Genomic DNA, 18,200 nt, shown 5'->3' on the forward strand with positions numbered 1-18,200 from the left:
TTCTTAAAATTATCCATTTGCCCTTTCATAGGAGAAAGTTTTCCAGTAGAACAGGGGAGCACAAGACAGAGGAAACAAAAGAATCTAGGACAGTGAGGACACTTGCAACAGAGCCCTATGGAAGACAGACTTCAAGGAGATATTCCAGGGAAAGTGAAGCAGCAGGCCTAAGGACAAGCCAGTCCCTCTAAGGTAGGAAAGCCTGTGAGGGCAGTCTCTGGGAGAAAACTGAAGCAAGGGTGTTTTAGAATGTGAACAATGTCCTGGCAGGCATGTGACTAATGTTACAGCATTGCGGGGATTGTTGTTAAGAAAACTGTCCCAGTAAGAATACAAGATTGACCTCCCTCAAAGATGAAGAACGTGAAAACAGAAAGAGCTCTGGGGTTCCTTATCCTACTTGGTTTTGTGAACTAATGCTCCTTAGGGATCATCCAGCAACAGTGCAGAGCTGTGTACATTTCAGAAATACTTTAGAGAAAGAATTAAATTATACAAAGGCAGAACAGTGTAACTGTTATTACATAACCTCGCAGTAAACAATAGTAATAAATGATAATTAGTTAGTTTAAAATATATGATCTAAATAAATATCAAAAACAAAAATAAAACTGTATTATGCATCTGAAGGAAATTGGGGAGAATAAAGTCATTGCGGAAAGAGGAAGCTAAACATTCACCTGTTATGATGGAAAAACAACGGACAATGCTAAAGACTGATGTGTTAAATAGTTTATTTTGATTTTTAAAAAGATTAAAAATTAAAGCCAAATATTTCATACAAACCTTTAACACTGTGCCCATATTACCACAATGGAACTTAAATATCAGAAACCCTTAAAAATGGAACTTACTAACTCAAAGACTTTGTGAAGTAAATTTAAAACATCTCAGGAAAATACAAAATACATTAAAAATGCAGAAAAGGAAGTCTATGGTCACAGACTGGCTCCTCATTGTATTTGTTTAGAAATCATGGCAGAAACAATCAGATTTACTCAATTTCTTATTATCTATTTACTTACATGCTTGAGATGGGTGTTGTTCCTCTGGTCATGCACTAAGAATAAGAAAAACAAATAAACCTACTTAAGCTATCATAATACAGAATGCCTTAGAAATGTACATTGAACTGGCTACAAAATATCTGATGGATTATAAATATACAGAATATACAAAATGAGTATTTTACTTTTAAAAGTAAATAATCTAGTGCTGGGGATATAGCTCAGTGGCACAGTGCCTGCCTGGGAAGCACAAGGTAGTGAGTTAGAACTGGGTTCCAAAATCAGCCAATTACCTGCCAAGACAAGTTTGATAGAGTGAAAACCAAATATTTATTTATACCTTCTGTTTACCCTAAAAAATGACAGACTGTCCTTACATGAAAGAAAATTGTAAAACTGGATCCTAGATGAACATTAGCTAATAGAAAAAAGTTAACTTATTACATGTCTCTCGTTTTACCAGACTTTCCTGTGTAAATACACAGTACTTTGTAATTGTATATTGCTTAACAGCTTAATTATAAATATCTGATAGTAGACGGCTCTATGAACAAGCTTCTGGTTAGGCACTCACTATTCTCTTTCTGCTCTAGAATTCATAATCTACTAAGTTAATGCGGATGTTACTAAAAATATTAGTGATTCTTTAGACAACTGTAAATTAATCCACCTGAAATATCGAGCTTGAAATGAATGTGCTAATCTAAGTGAACACCCTCTCAATAGCATACAAATTCATTTTGGCCTAATGAAGTACATAAAGCAAACACTCCCGAGTTACATGGGCCACTGCAGCATTTCCCATACTGTTTCCTCTCAAGCTAGACACCTGCATATTCCTTTCCCCTGAAGAGAGGAGTGCGGATCTGTTTGTTTTTTATCCCACACTCTACATGTGAGAGGCACATATATCTCCTGAAGAAATGGAAAAACACAGCAATGCTAACCAGAAATGACCAGCTCAAAAAGAAAATTGTACAGAAGTGGAAATATAGATAAGAATCCCCGTTTTTCTTTGTGCTGCATTTTTCCAAGTTTTACAGGGGCTTCATGCCTTAAATTCTTACCCTTGTAATCAACTGGAAAATTTTGTCATATATCAGACTTTTAACAACACAATAAAATGACAGCAGCAACAACAACAAAGGCAATTTATCCAAACATGAAGAAGAGAAGTTAGGTTGCACAAAGTCCCGCAAATCTGATTCTCACTCTGGAGTAAGCAGGACACAATGATTTACAGTAGTTGCACACATTGCCTTACCCTTAACGTCAGAGTATGTTTACACAGATTTTCTTCATAGGATCAAAACATTTTTGCTAACTCAAAATTTCTGAGAATGCCATAAATCCTAAATCTGGTGTGAGGTAGGCTCACTGGATTATAGCACTGTAACAGTGAGATCGAAGGGATGACTCAGTAGGACTCTCGTTGGCTATATCCACATATATACCTATCTGCATATCTGGATCTATGATTTTCAAAATATGATGTCAAGATTCTCTAAGTGTAAACTAAGTTTTATTATTTCTCCTTAAAACATTTCCTGTGGAAGAAGGGTAAAGGAACAAAATAATAGAGAAAAATAAGTTTAAATCCATGACCCCTTCCTTAATTATGTGGCCTGCTGTAGTGATAAAGAGGCAGCAAAATGTGTTAACAGAGAGTAGACAAGCTCTCAGTTTTAAAGTGACATTAAAAGAAAGTATATAATCAGATGTTAAAAGTAAAATGCACATTTAAAAAATTGAAAAACTGAATCCCATATGTAAGTTCTTGTAAATATTTGTATAATGTATCAACCATGTAAAATGACAATAGTTTTCAGCCTGATCATTGATGGGGAAATGTAGTCTTACCGTATGTGTGAGATTTGCTCAGGAAAATTGTGCCTATCTTTGGATCATCAGAAGGGTTTAATTTCGAAGCTCCTTCTACAGAGAAAAAGAAAAAAATGTCATGACTTGGTTCAGTAGAAATGTAGTTTTCAAAACAGCTTCCCAATACATTTAGGTCATGTTAACAGCATTGTAAAATGATTTAGTTATGAATGTGAATGAAATAAAATGAAGGCAACAGCATAAGGATTCTCCCAGAGAACTGTAAAGTTGTAGAGTCCCTTTTCACATACAGAATAAAACAGGCTATATCTTAGACTTATTATTCTAAAATTTTACCTAGATAATCTAATAGAGCTTTTCCATGAACCAAGTGCACTTTACGATGAATATATGGCCTACGATGGCCTTCTCTGCTGGTATTACTGGCACATTTCAGGAGCGGTTTTGAGTAACAAACACTTACTCTTGCATCATGGATGCACTGTTAGATACCAGTTCAATGTTTCAAATATTTAAAAACATCAAACGTTCTTTAGACCATGAATGACATGGCTAATTCTAGCTGCATTCAACAAGACAACTCATTTTGATAGCTGTGATGTTTGGAGACTATAAATGATGGAAGATCTAGGATTAAAATCCAAAGTGCTAATCTGTAATCACCTTCCTGAGAAAAACTGTTTTTTAAGAAACTTGTCTATGTACATAGATTTTTGATTCTTCTTTCTGCCCAGAAGTCCACCTTGGAACTAGATTGGGAAAGTCTTCTCTTTAGTAGATATTATAAAACAGAGTCTTAAACTTCAATAATACACAATTTGCTATTATAAAGGATAATAAAAGTCATTATGGCGTGTGCTGTGACTGTCCTCAAAAATCTCGGGCTACTTAACCAGTTTTGTAACAAACTGTACCAATATTAAAAAAAAAAAAAAAACTAGTGGTTAAGCAATATTTCCTTAAGCACATATTATTAATTATTCTACTTTAGAGTGTTTAGTGGTCCAGTCACACTCTTGTGTATATCCTTGGCCTTGCAAAATTCAAAACGGGCACTGATAGATTAAAAAAAATAATCAGTTTATTAGTGACTAGTGTCTAACTCAGCACTTCACAAGTTTACTTTCTTTTGAATACTGCTTTTGCCCTTCTGAGTACTATGGTTAGAATTTTGGATATATATAATATTGATCTTTCAGATTTAACAAGAATTTGAATAATTGATTTTAAAGGTACAATGACATCACTAGCAACTTACTAAAACCTTTCTTTATTCTTCATGGTAGTTCCTCAATCAAGTTTAGTAAAATAATTCTTATATAAGAACTCCTGAAGAATCCATGAATTTTAGCATATCATTTAGAAGATGAGACAATCTTAGTTATGTGGAAAAATAAAATCACTTTATGCACAAGGTGACAGGTACAGGCTTCCATGGCCATCTGTATTCTAAAGCTTCTGACAACTTTAGGACCACGTCCTACTAAAACACCAATATGTGCACATTTGAATTTCTCAATATAATTTGTAGAATTATTTTACTATTAGAAATAAATTATAGAAAGAGCTATATTAGGTATTGGCACCTTTGTAATGACAGATTTTGAATGTAGTCCAGCAAAACTAAGTATCAAAATCAGATTAATCAATTTAACCCGCCCCACTCTCTCTCTCTGTGTTTCTGTGTTTCTCTATTTCTCTGTCTCTGTCTCTGTCTCTGTCTCTGTCTCTGTCTCTGTCTCCAAGACTATGTATCTGAAGACAAAATTCAAGAAGTTTGGTATTTAAAATAAAGAGAATGTGCAAAAATAAAAGAAATGAGCCCAAGGGAAAGGCTTGCACCCTCTCTAGAGCAATAGAATAGGCATATGGCCCAGGGTTGGTCACTGCATTACAAGTCTCTTGAGTCCTCCCAACAACCAGAGGAGAAAGACACTAGGACTGTTATCTAGCTAACTGGCAGCTGCTGGTTGTGACCCCTGCCATCAGGAATAGTAAATGTTTGGCAGAAGAGATGGACAGAGGGAAGGAGAACTGACATGGGCTTTTGAGAAGGGTTACTTCCTGGGCCTAGTTGTACATGATCAACCTGTATGAACTACCTGGTTATGCAAGTCTATTTTGGAATAAATTTTCTTTAATTTGTAATTGTTAAGGGTGCTGGTTAATCAGCGGTACTGATGATCACACTCAAGGTGGGGACCTACAAGAGTCATTGACTCATTTAACAGATATCATGAACAGCAATTTATAAATGCCAAACTACTGTGTTTAAAAATTATCAACATACCCACCACCATTTGTTTTAGTTGCTTTGATTATGCATGTTTCAAAAGTAGCTCTTGGGCTCAGAAACATAACTCAGTTATGAAAAACATACCTTGCAAGCACAGAGGTCTGGATTTGATCTCCAGAACAATTAAAAAAGAAAAAAATAACATCAATATACAATTCATTGCATATTTTATTACCACAAAATGATCAGCCCTTTGAGCATATTTGCACTTTTGATACCATAACAGTGCAGCAAGGTATTGTGTACTTTATGTAGCCAATCTCCTATTGGTTGAAGATTTAGTCACTCATAAAATTGGATTTTATTATGAGAAAAATATTCATGTACATGGTATTTTCTTTTTTTATAGATAGTATTTTAAAAGAAATCATCTTTTTCTGATTAGGAAAGATTTAAAAGATGCAGGGATTAGACAAAATGGAGTGGATTTCTTAGTTGAATGTACAAGGCTAATTGCTTTTGAAAAGGCATAAGGGCACTTTAGGGTCCGGTGGTACCCATGGTACCGGTGATTTGAACCCCAAGCCCAGATTTGTTTTGTTAAAATCCTGTGAATGTGCATGAGAAACATTACTGTGCCTTTAATTTACAAATATCTGATGACAGTTTGACTACTGTCCCATACATAGTAGTGGAATTTTCACACTTGTTATTTTCACATCAGTTTTATGTATGTTAGGCACTGTATCCATTACTTTGAACATTGTCATTGCACAGTTTTCAGGAAGTACTAGTTTATCATGTGCCCACCACAGTTTTCTATAGTATACTGCTTGCTCTTTCTGCTAATAGTAAACATCATGTGTTGCCATTTCATCCAATAGACATTTATGTTACTAGAGAGTAAACTGATAAGAACTGTATTAATACTCTACAGTGTATTAACTATTTCCAAGAGCCAAAAGGGACACTAATTATATCACATTGCTCTTCTTTCATTATCATGATTGTGTAACTACCAGAGATAAAGCAAATCATTAGGGACCATAAACACACATACAGAGACACACACAGACACACTCACCTGCGTACATACAACTTAAAACAGATGTCAAGAAAATGCAAACTTTGAGTACCATGAAACTTATACAAATGCCTTAAAGATTTTTGGAAATATATACAAATATTTCAAACTATACGTAGAGATTATGATTAAAACTCTTTTGGAATATCCACCAATTTTATATTACGAGTTTAAAATTTAAACTTCACAACACAGTGGTTTGTTATAGGTGAAATACAGCCTTAAAAATTTAACTCAAGTCTACATCTTGTGAACATCTGTGAGAGAAATAAATCTATAAAGCATTACTGATATGTAATATTGCTTTTGTTAATGTCTAAGATACTATGAATGGAGACATCCATCTCAATTGAAGAACTATTAAAAACAGAAAGTAACACACGTGACTTGGAATATATGAAATGCACTACTAAAATATTAAAATTATGCAGCTGGAAACTGTCAAGAATTAATGTTTCTCATCAAAATAATAAAGAGAAAAAAACAATGAACAACAGTGCAGGAGAAAAGCAGGATTAGAAAAAGACACTGATTTCAATAAATACCATTTAAATAGAAGATATTCACAGTTTCTGTGCCAACTGCTGTGCACTTGCTCATTTGAAGGTTACAACATTTACCCAGTTGGTGTATTATTCTTTTTTTTTCTTTTGGTACCCGAGTTTGAACTCATGACTGTGTGCTTGCAAGGCACATGCTTATACCATTGAGCTAAATCACTGGCCAGTCTAATATTCTTTTGCTATGAATTATATTAGTTTTTAAGATCCAAAACACAACCATTGTAGATTCATAATTTCTATGGAGAATGTTGGTTTTGTTGGCATCCTCATTCCACTGCCTGGAGCTGGTTGTGCTGATCAGAGGGTACATCACAGGAAGCAGAGCTCCTGCATACTGTTGCTCAGTGCTCACTCCCACCTGACACCTCTATTGTAGTCTCTGCTGATCTGCAGTCTGAATCAGCTTCTCCATCCATTTTCAGTCCTTCCCTATCTGTTTAATCCTCAGTCTGTGTTTTACTGATTGGGACTGAGATGTGATATTCGTATATTGTATTAATCCTCGTTTTACTTATGTATTACTTAGGAATGCTTTGCTCAATTTCTTTGAATTCTTGTAAATTATCACTTCTTTATTATTACATGACTAGCTTAAATATTTTAATACTCTGGGAGTTGGATGAGAAAGCAAGGTAGCTTTTAAGGCAACACGTATTTCATATTTTAAAGTCCATTTCTACACATCTTATATCTGAAATTTACAGTTGGCTTGCTATTTTTTCTTTAAAAGAGAGCTTCCTCTATAGTATATGAAGTTATATTCAAATATTTCCAGGAAAAAGACACACTATGGTAACTACTATTATGTTGGGTTATTTGGTGGTGAAGCATTAGGTTGCTGAAACAGTCATGCTTTGACCTGTATTGTTATGTTGTTATGTCCTCTTTTATCTCAATCTCTCCCTTATTCATTGAAAAATTATTTAGTTATTTTTTATGTTTTTTTTAACTACAAGGAAAAGTTAAAATTAGCAGGATATATTATAGTAACTTTTTTTGATTTTCTATTAACTGGATTTGAAGTCCTGTAATACTGCTACTATCTTGTTTTGACTGATCAGACTCTGCTCCGTTCTGTATGATAGTATCGTTTGAGGGTGTAAGCAACTACTTTGAAGGCAATAAGATTCACTAAGATGCTGATTCTGTTTTGACTATTATCTCCTTTGGAAGTCCTGTAATGTTTGGAAGTCCTACAATGTTTAAGTTTTATTGTTCTTGTTCTCTACTGCCTTGTTCAACTTTATAATACCTAGTGAGATAGACAATTCTTTTTAAGGAAGCAAGAGGCATTATGGTAACCATTGTTGATAACCTTGTACTCTGTTTATACATCATGTACTATGTCTATCCTTGGTTTTGACTGACAGCTTTGTCTTGCCATATTTGACTTTATTCTCTTCCAAAAAATAAAAGTAATAAGAGCTAAGGAGTAATAAAACCCAAAATGTGTAAATTTTGTTGTAAAAAGAGAGGGAAAAGAAGTGCTCTAACGTATACAACTGCAAGTGTGTTTAGGGGTGTTAAATAGCTGACCATATTAATGTTTTTGGTTGGATCATTGAACACAACTGTTTGCAGTCTCTCTGTTTGAATGTCCACTTTGTATGCTTTGATACTGTGACTTGAGAAACTATCTCTAACATGATAATGTGTAATCTGTTAACTGGTGATTTATTACTTTTTTTTGTAGTTCTGTATTACTTGTACACTTACACCACTTTGATTTGTTTTGTTTTTTCTCTTTTTCCTCTTAAATAAAAAAAATAATTATTTGTATCACAACAACAACAACAACAACAACAACAACAACAACAAGAAAGAGAGCTTCCTATGCCAGTAATCTTCCCGTGGTTTCTTGTGACAACTAAAGTCCATAGTAGTCTTTCAAACCCCATTAGGCATACAAAGACTTTGACCCACAGGTTCTTCTTCTGATGTCGTTTGCTGTCCTGAAGCTGCTTTCATGTTTTATGTCTTGGTCAACCGAATTTGTTCCCATTTAACGATATCAAAACAGAGAGGGCTATCCCTCTGCATAGAAGCATTGCCCAACTCAGATCATTCTCACACTTAGGGCTGCTTAGACATCATTTAAATAAAATAGGCATCTTCCATTGCCCTGGTAAAAGTGGCCTCCCACACCAACTCTTATCCAATTTCACTTTGTCTCCTCACCTTGCCACCTGACTTTTAAATTATACAAATACTGTCTATCCTTGTCCCCTCTAGACTATAAGGTTCAGGGTTAGGATGGGGCTGTCTGTACAGCACTATCTGCTCTGTACTGAACACTGATAGGTTCTTCAGTAAACATTTGTTTCAGCGTCCTGAAAACTAGATATTTTTTTTCAAGCTTTACCATGTCTTCTAAGATATCTTCTAATGCTGTTTCTTGCTTTGTCACTTAAGATCATTAAGTTGAAGGTGTCTTAGAATATAGCTATTCAGACGTAGGTGTGAAATGGGCTATAAAGAATGAGAAATGTCCAGAAGAGTGATTCTAATGCTGATCAAAAAATGAAAGTTAACTTTATTTTGTCATGGGAATATTTAATACTGAAATGGTTTCCCTACAAAATAATTCATCCTATAGACTTAAATTATAAGACAAATATACGATTTGAATTTTATACTAAGACAGTGTAACTCATGAATAACCAAAATATTTTTGTCTATGTCCCCAGAAACTAACATTTAATGGAATTGTATGTGATCACATTATAAAGGTTTGCCAAATCATAAGGTATCTTTGAGTATGTGATAGCTCAACTTAACTTGCTAAATGTAAAGTAATACAAAAATTATTTTGTGTATGTCTTAGATCTACACTAGGTTCTTAAATGACATGAAGAAATGTTATCCTCAAATAATTGACAAGAGAACAAAAAAAAACCCATCCATAAAACTCTTCACTTTAATTTTAAAAAAATTTTTAGTAGGCATTTTGAACTTTACAGGGAAATTGATATAAAATTACCTGAAATAAAGACAAAAAGCAGATTTTCAATGTACCTATCTTTTACATTTGTTATCTGACCTTGTGGTATTCCTATCTATGCAAACTGAAGTCAAATAACCCAGGATTTTGGTCACTGTACTCAGTGCCAAAACACTACACTTGTTGCAGTGCTGGGGATCCAGCTGTGCTCTCTGCATGCTACGGAAGTGCCTTAGTGAGCCATTTCCCTGACCCTAAGCATTCAATTGTAAAAGACAAATAGAAAGTAAACTTTAATAAATACAATACAACAGGCTTTATGCTCAAAGTATTTTTTAGTATTTCAGAATCAGTGCTGCTTACCATTCTCCTACCCTCCCCTGCCCTCTTGCCAGCTTCCCCTAATGTTCACCGCATTCTCACCTTCAACTGAGTTCCTAGAACAAGCACTTTGACTTCAGAAGTAAATTTAGGCTATTTTTTAAAACTTTACTTTTGTTCTTATCCATTAAAGTGAATGTACACAAATGACACAGAAAGGTACCTGTTGCCTCTGAGTTTTGCAAAACCTAAATGAAACTAAGTACGATGAGAGTAAGGTCTAAGAGACAGGTCTACATTATGAATACAATATAAGATGCATTCTGGAAAGTTTTCTTTCCCCTGCAAAGATTGAATTTGGCATCTGTACCATATCCATGTCTGTCTGAACTAGGAGGTAGCTAGAAGCACTCAGTCATTTCCTAACTTTGTTTCTTAATCTACAATACAGAGAATGTACAGAGTTTTCTTTGTATTAGAAAGGGTCAAGTGCGATGTATAACACAAGAGAAGATGTAAATCATGAAGAACTATATAAAGGTCCTATTTATGCTCTTCCTTTTTTTATTAGTACATATTTGCAATACATTACACTTCTAATTTTTTTGGTAAAATCAGTCAGAGTGTTACTTTATACCATCAAGTACAGTGTAAGTTTTCATAAATACTTATGTGCTTTGCCTTTAAAGGTGTAAGTTGTACATTTATTCATTCTTTAATGAGTTTTATTGTTCCAAAAATGTTACAAAGGCATGTATATTGGGCTTACTTAGTCTTCTGTTTTTCTTTTGTGTTTTTTGAGACAGAGTCTCATGCTATGTAGTTCAAGCTGGCCTTGAGTTCACTTTGTAGCCCAGGGTGACCTGGAACTTGCAAGGATCCTCCTGCCTCAGCCTCCCGAGTACTGGGATTACAGGCATGAGCCACCATGCCCGGCTTTGGGCTAACTTAGTCTTAACAAAGTAACTAAGAGTCCAACTAAAGTTAAAGTGAAGAACAAACTATAATACATTTCCTATATAGTAATGAAATAAACTCTGCCATTTGGGACTCAGATCTTCCTGATACAATTTTTCTACTTCAGAGACTTAGTGTTATCCTCTAAGTAGAGCTGTCTTTGATGAGCATGTAGATTGATTCCAAGGTGAAGTGCAGCCTGGGGAACTTAGTGATATAGAGAGACCTTGTCCCAAAATACACTTGTTTTTAAAAAAAATACAGGGCTATGGATAGAGAAAGTTACAAATGCTTTGGTTTAAATCCCCAGTACTTCAAAATGGAAAAATAAACAAGGACAGTCTTCATTAAGGAACCACCTTGTAACTCACAATTATTTTTACCAACATTGATCATTTTCCAAATTCTTGGGGGTAAAAATCAAAGATTTCATCTCTTTCCTCTAGCAGGATCCTTTCACTTTGACAATCTTAACAGTTGTGAAGTATTGTACTGGCAGGTGGGGCAGGATAGGAGAAGGGATAAGGAGTAACTGACATTCCAGAGCTGGCAGGGTGTGATACATTCATTCCTAAGGCTCTACTTTCCTAACTAAACCCCAAGTTCATGTTTTGTCTCAAAATTTTGGAGCAACATCTCATGATCTCATGAGTGTTAGGTATTTAAAGTTCCCTTGCGTCAATCTTTTTTTCTGGACTCAAATTTCAATTGGAAGGATGAAACAGCTTCTATAGACCTAATGTCAGGTTATCATGTAAACCCCTATGACAATTTCTACTTGAATTTCCATAGGAAATCCTCAAGTGTTGGGATCTGAACTGCAAGCATATCCTTGCCTTCACTGGTTGAAGCAAAGTAAGAATCAGGGCTTACTTGTCTCATTAACCTTGGTAGCAGTCTAGGTAAGGATAGGTAAATGTTAACATATTTGAACTCTAAGAAAAGGGAATGAATATACTAAAAAGTCCTAATAAAGTTCCACAGGACAAGAGAGAGTGCTAATAACAGAAAGGGTCCATAATAGGATTCAGGAGTGGGTAGGGCCAAGAACTTGGTTGATAGGGGATGGAAAGAGAGTGGCCTCACAGGACAGGACAGAAATAAGTGTAGAAAAGCAAGGCACAGTTGGAGTGAAATCCTTGCCATCAGTGCCCAGCCCTAATAAAGCCAACTCTTGAAAGAAAGTGTTCAAAGCCACCGAGGGTGTGAAAGTTTCACCTAAGGCCAGCCAGTGTCCCCACGTCTGCCCCTGCCTACCTTTGGGCATCTTCCAGTAATGGATATATTCCTGGTGGTGACCATCACTGGCTCCCTTTGAAAACTTCTTGGTCTTGCGGGGAGCAGTTACTTGTGCCCCCGCATCTCCATAGACCTCAGAGTAGCAGTCTGACTCCACTGACCCTTTGCGTTTGCACTGGCCACAATTGGGGGCCACGCAACAGGTCAGAATGTTCCCCATAGGGTGTCACTGCAGCTTTACTCAGCCCCCAATTGACCAGCTCAACAATGCAGAGAAGGGCTCTCTTGCTGTCCCTGTACTTTCGTCTCTGTCCAGCAGGCAGGCCCCACCCTTGACCCCCTTTTCCCAACACCGCTAAGATGATTCGTCCTCTGTGAGCCAGAAAGGGTAGAGATCCCAAAAGTGCTGAGAAGCAAAGCCACTGCCAGAGGTTAGGTCAGTGCTTTCCTTCCTTCAGCCACCTCCTACTAACTGAAAGCACCTGGCTGGCACCAGCCAACTGGAATGCATCCTGTGGTGACCTGGTTACCAGCAGCCAATCACAACTCGGGTTCCATCCACACACCCGCCCAACTGTCACCCAGAACTTGAATCAAAACACACTGGCCCACGTGGGATGCTCAGTCTTTCACACACAGTGTTTAAGATGCCTGTTCCCATTTTTCAGGAGCTGGCTTTTCTATCTTTACTGGTGCTCCAGGGTAAAAGACTTTATAGAAGGCACCGGTTAGTAAGTGACTAGTTCCATAGGCAACTCAGCCTCCCTGCGTGGTACACCTTTTCTTTTCTCATGGAACTTAGTTGTATTCAAATTTTTGACTGTTTCTGCACATAAATGCTTTTCTAACCTCTTTCAAGCAAATGTTCATTTTTGCCTGTAACGTGAAGCTTTGATATAACTCTGAATAAATATTTCTTGCTGTGTATCTTGAATGACACTCAGGATTCCTCTCATCTATACTTCAAACAGGGAATGAACTGTCCCTTCATCTCTGTCCAACTCTTTTTTTCTTCCCTCTGTTTGTCCCTTTCACATCAGCAGTTCTTGGTATTTCTTTTCTTTTCTTTTATAACTCATAAGGCACAAGTTTCTCCTACAAAATTGAAGAATCATAAAATGGGGCTCCAAGTTCCTGGTTTGATAAGAAGGGTAGCAGTTAACATTTATCAAGTGCTATGTGCATGGTGCTGTTCTAAATAAGGTAGTCACATAAGCCTAAACTGCAATTACATCTAACATTTTATAAATTTTTTAGAAGAAAACTGAGATGCAGTATTCCTTTGCAGTCATGTTCACATGACTGTCTGGGTGGAGCTAGAGTAATCTGGGCCCTCAGGAGTATGGGTCACAATAAGTTTATTAGCCATACTGTATGAAAGTAGGGTAGAAGTCAAAGTTATGTGGAGTGTCAGTGAGTATTAGGTTGTGCTTTAAGGACGAATAATTTTTTCACATAGATTTTAGACGTGTTCCCCTCATCAACATACAGTTCCCTCTCTATATGAGGCACTATAGTATGAAACATTTCCAACTGTGAGTGAGTCTGTGCAGGAGAAAAAGCATAGTTTTTAAAAAATTTTATTTTAAACAGGGTAAGCTAATCATAAGAAAGCAGATCAGAGGAAAACAATGTATGTCACACTAATTTCAAAGCAAGACAACAGGATATTATCACTGTCTACCAAAAGGTCTCTTGTCTTCTTCTGAATCGTTGCCCATATTTTCACATATAATTAATTGATGCACAAAAAATAGTGGTCAGAACAGAATGAGGAAGGCATTGGCCTTGAAAACCAGACAATAGGGAAGTCAACAATGTCTTCCATAATTTGTCTTGTTCTCTTCAAAACAGCTATGCATACCTTTTGTATGTTGAAGTTAAAAAGTACAAAACAGGCTCAAGTCAGTCTGAGTTAAGGATAATAGTACTGCTGGATTTCACATCATGATGCTATGGAATCAGCACTGGATACATAGTGTCTCTTTTTCTTCAAAGTAGTTGTTCATTCCATTATGCATTATAGAATCATAAACTATTTAGGAGAAGTTCTATGCATGTATGAGTGTCTACATGTATACCTATGTTTTCTGTATCAGACAGAAAAACAAAACAAAACCAAACAAAACAAATTTGTAGAAAGACCCGAAACAAAAAAGACAAATAAATAACAATAGCAGAGTGCAAATAACTGATGATATAGGCCTTCCAAACAAGGTGGTAGGAGCATAACTAGGTCTGTTATTTTACACAGTGATCTTCAAGAGTTTCTCAGATCACCAGACAATAATATGCACAATTGTTCCAATCTACGAATGCGAACTTTTTCCCAAGAACTTATAGAATTTGTAGTACAATCATTTTAGGTACTCTGTGTATTTATATAAATTTAGATACTTTTTATTTTTCCTTCCTTTTTGTTTTTCCTCACTTAGACATTATTTTTTCCCTGTATGCAGATTCTTATCCTTTCACTGTATTTTATCTTATGTACTCTTACCATTTCTTACACTAGGGAGACTATACAGTATTTACACATGTGAGATCGATGCATTTCACTTATGAGTATGTTCTCAAGTTGCATCCAATTACATATAAAAATCTCCATGTGATCATTCTTTATGGCTGAGTAGTACTCCATTGTATAAAATACCACATTGTTTTATCCTTTCCTCAGTTGATGGGCACTTAGGTTGTTTCCAAGACCTGGTGGTTAGAAATTGTGCCGCTATAAACAAGAGTGCACATACATCACAGTGGTATGCTGTTTTCAGTTCTTCTGGGAATATGCCCAGAAGTGGAATAGATGGGTCAAATGGGATTTCCAATCCCAGATCTTTGAGGAACCCCCAGACTGACCTCCACAGTGGCTGCGCCAGTCTGAACTCCCACCAACAGTGCAGAGATTTCCTTTCCCCCCGCCCCAGCCTCTATAACATTTGTTGTTGGTAGTTTTCTTGATCCTGGCCATTCTTTCTACAGTGAGATGGATTCTCAGTGTGCTTTTAATTTGCATATTTCTCGAATGAGCAAAGATGTAGAACATTTTTTCATATATTTATTTGCCATTTGTTACCTTTTTGTCATTTATTGCCATTTCTTCATCTGAGAATTGTGTATGTGAATGCCCATTTTTGGATTAGGCCTTTGAATTTCGGGAGTCTGATTTTTATAAAATTCTTTATATTTTCAAGACAGATGTCATTTGTCTGAAGGAAACTTCACTAAGATTTTTCCCCAATTTGTGGCTTCTCTTATTTCTATCTCAGTGAGTTTGGTGTCTGTGTATGTTAATGCTATTGATTTTTGATTGTTGGCATTGTATCCAGCTATGTTACTAAATTTGTTTATTATACCTTGGAGTCTTTCAATGGAATTTTGGGGGCCTTCTATATAGAATACCATGTCATCTGCAAATAATGATTTTTAACCTCTTCTTTTCTAATCCTTACTCATTTTATTTCTCTCTCTTTTCTAATTCCTCTGGCTAGTATTTTTAGCATTATTTTGAATAGGAGAGGTGAGAATCCTTGTCTTGCTCCTGATTTTAGAGTAAAGGCTTTCAATTTTTGGCCTTTTAATATGTTGCTGGATGTTAGTTTGTCATAGATGGCTTTTATCATATTGAGGTAAAGACCATGTATTCCAATTTTCTGTAATATTGTTATCATGACTGAGTGTTGGATCTTATCAAAAGTTTCTCCAGCTATAGAAATGATCATATCATTTTTATTTTTGATTCTATTGATATGGAGGATTACATTTATTGATTTGTGTATGTTGAACCATCCCTGCATTCCTGGGATGAATCCCACTTTGTCGTGGTGTAAACTATTCTTGATGGTTTGCTGCATTCTGTTTGCCAGTAATTGACTGAGAATTTTTGCATCTGTGTTCATTAGGGAGATTGGCCTGTGGTTCTCTCTTTTGTTTGGTCTTTCTCTGATTTTGGTGTTAGTGTAATACTTTCTTCCAGGAATGAATTAGGAAGAATTGCTTCCCTTCAATTTCATTGAAGTTTGTGGAGTGTTGGCATTAATTCTTCTTTGAATGTCTTGTAAAATTCTGAAGTGAATCAATCTTGACATGGGCTTCTCTTTGTTGGTAAGGTTTTAATTACATTTTCAATTTCACTAAGTTATTTTGGTGGCTGTTTCAGAAGTTTTACAACTCCTTGTTCCACTTTGGTAATTCATATGTTTCCTAAAATCTGTCCATTTCTCCTGTGTCGTCAAGCCTATGAGAGTAGAGAGAGAGAGTTCAAAATAGGTATCGGTGATCTTCTGTATTTCCACAGGGTCTGTGGTGATTTCATCCTTTTCATTCCTTATTGTATAAATTTGAGTTTTTTTCTTTCCTTGTTTTAATAAGGTTGGCCAGGGGCTTACCAATTTTATTTATTCTTTCAATGAACCAACTCTTTATTTCATTGCTTCTTTGTATCATTTTCTTACTCTCTATTGCATTGGTTTCTACTGTGATATTTATAATTTCCTCCCTTCTTTAACTTTTGGCTTGACTTGTTTTTGTTTTTCAAGATGTTTGAGGTGTAGGATCAGGTTTTTTATTTGTGTTCATTCTGTTTTCCTGATGTGGGAATTCATCATAATAAATTTTCCTCTGAGGACTGCTTTCATTACATCCCACAGGTTCCAGTGAGATGAATTTGTATTTTTGTTTGCTTGTAGGTATTGTTTAATGTCTTTTTAAATTTCCTCTGTGATCCACTGAGTGCTCAGGAATGTATGATTCAATTTCCATGTGTTTGTGTGGTTTTTGCAGTTTCTTTTGTGATTTTCTAATTTCTAATTTCATGGTGCCATGATCCAGTAAAATGCATGTAAGAATTTCAAGTCTTTTGCATTACTCAACCATGTTATGTGGGTAGCATATGGTCTATTTTAGAGAATGCTCCACGTTTTGTGAAGGGAATGTATATTCTGGTGTTGTTGGGTCGGACACTGTATAAGTTCACCAAGTACATATATTCACAGGTGTGATCTAGTTCTGTTATTTCTTTGGTGATTTTCTGTCTAGTTGATCATATCAATGGCATGTGAAGGTCTTCTGTTATAATTTTGTTATTGGTTCTTATTTCTGTTAATATTTCTTTTTATTTGTGAGTGCACCCACGTTTGTTTAATATATATTTAAGACTATTATGTCTTTTTGAAATTTCCCCCAAGTAGTAGATAGTGACCTTCTTTATCTCTTTGGATCATTTTTGTGTTGAAGTTCACATTATCTGCAAACAGAATAGCTATCCCTGCTTTCTTGGGGGTTCCTGTTGCATGGAGTATTGTTTTCCATCCTTGAGTGTCAGTCTATAATTTTCCTTTTGGCTTAGATGGGGTTCTTACATACAGCATATGGTTGGATGTTGTTTCTTGATCTAGTGTGCCAGCCTGTTTCTTTTAATTGGTGCCTTTATGCCATTTACATTAATGGTTATAGCTGTTATATGTTGGTTTAGTTTTGACATGTTAGCTTTCTGCTGTTGATTCTAAACCTTTCCCCAGTGTTTAATTGTTTGCCTTGCTTAGTGGTTTTTTCATATGTCTATCTATAGTGCCTTTCAGTATTTTTGCAGGTTTGTTTTGGTGGTCATGAAGCTCTTCAGATGTTCTTTGTCATGGAAGTATCTTATCTCTTCATCCATTTTGAGGGCAAGTGTTTTAGGGCGCATCAGTCTGGGTTGGAAGTCATTTTCCTTTAGGATCTGAAATACTTCACTCCATGCTCTTCTTGACTTCCTTGTTTGTGCTGAGAAGTCTGCTGTGATTCTGATGGGTTTTCCTTTATAGGTAATCTGCCTCTTCCCTCTATAAGGTTTTAATATTCTGTTCTTACGTTGGGTTTCTGGATGCTGACTGTTATACGTGTGGGTGTTTTATTTTGGTTATGGCTATTTGGAGTCTCTATGCTTCACTGATCTGTATGTCAGTTTGCATTCTCATGTTTGGGGAATTTTCAGCTATTACTTCTGTAATTGGCCTCTTGATATCATTTG

General features: G+C 35.8%; 1 long non-coding RNA gene across 1 annotated transcript in view; it reads left to right on the plus strand.

Annotated features, from left to right (window-relative positions):
- The window catches only part of LOC134472529 (uncharacterized), a 164,661-nt gene that overhangs the window by 110,064 nt on the left and 36,397 nt on the right, over positions 1-18,200 (plus strand). Inside the window, exon 9 of the long non-coding RNA XR_010042394.1 lies at positions 32-192. This is a non-coding gene — a long non-coding RNA (uncharacterized LOC134472529). The remainder of the gene's footprint in view (positions 1-31; positions 193-18,200) is intronic.

This window comes from Cavia porcellus, unplaced genomic scaffold (genome assembly GCF_034190915.1).
Source record: "Cavia porcellus strain 051 isolate PalLab524CR breed Dunkin Hartley unplaced genomic scaffold, mCavPor4.1 scaffold_23, whole genome shotgun sequence".
NCBI classification, from domain to species: domain Eukaryota; kingdom Metazoa; phylum Chordata; class Mammalia; order Rodentia; family Caviidae; genus Cavia; species Cavia porcellus.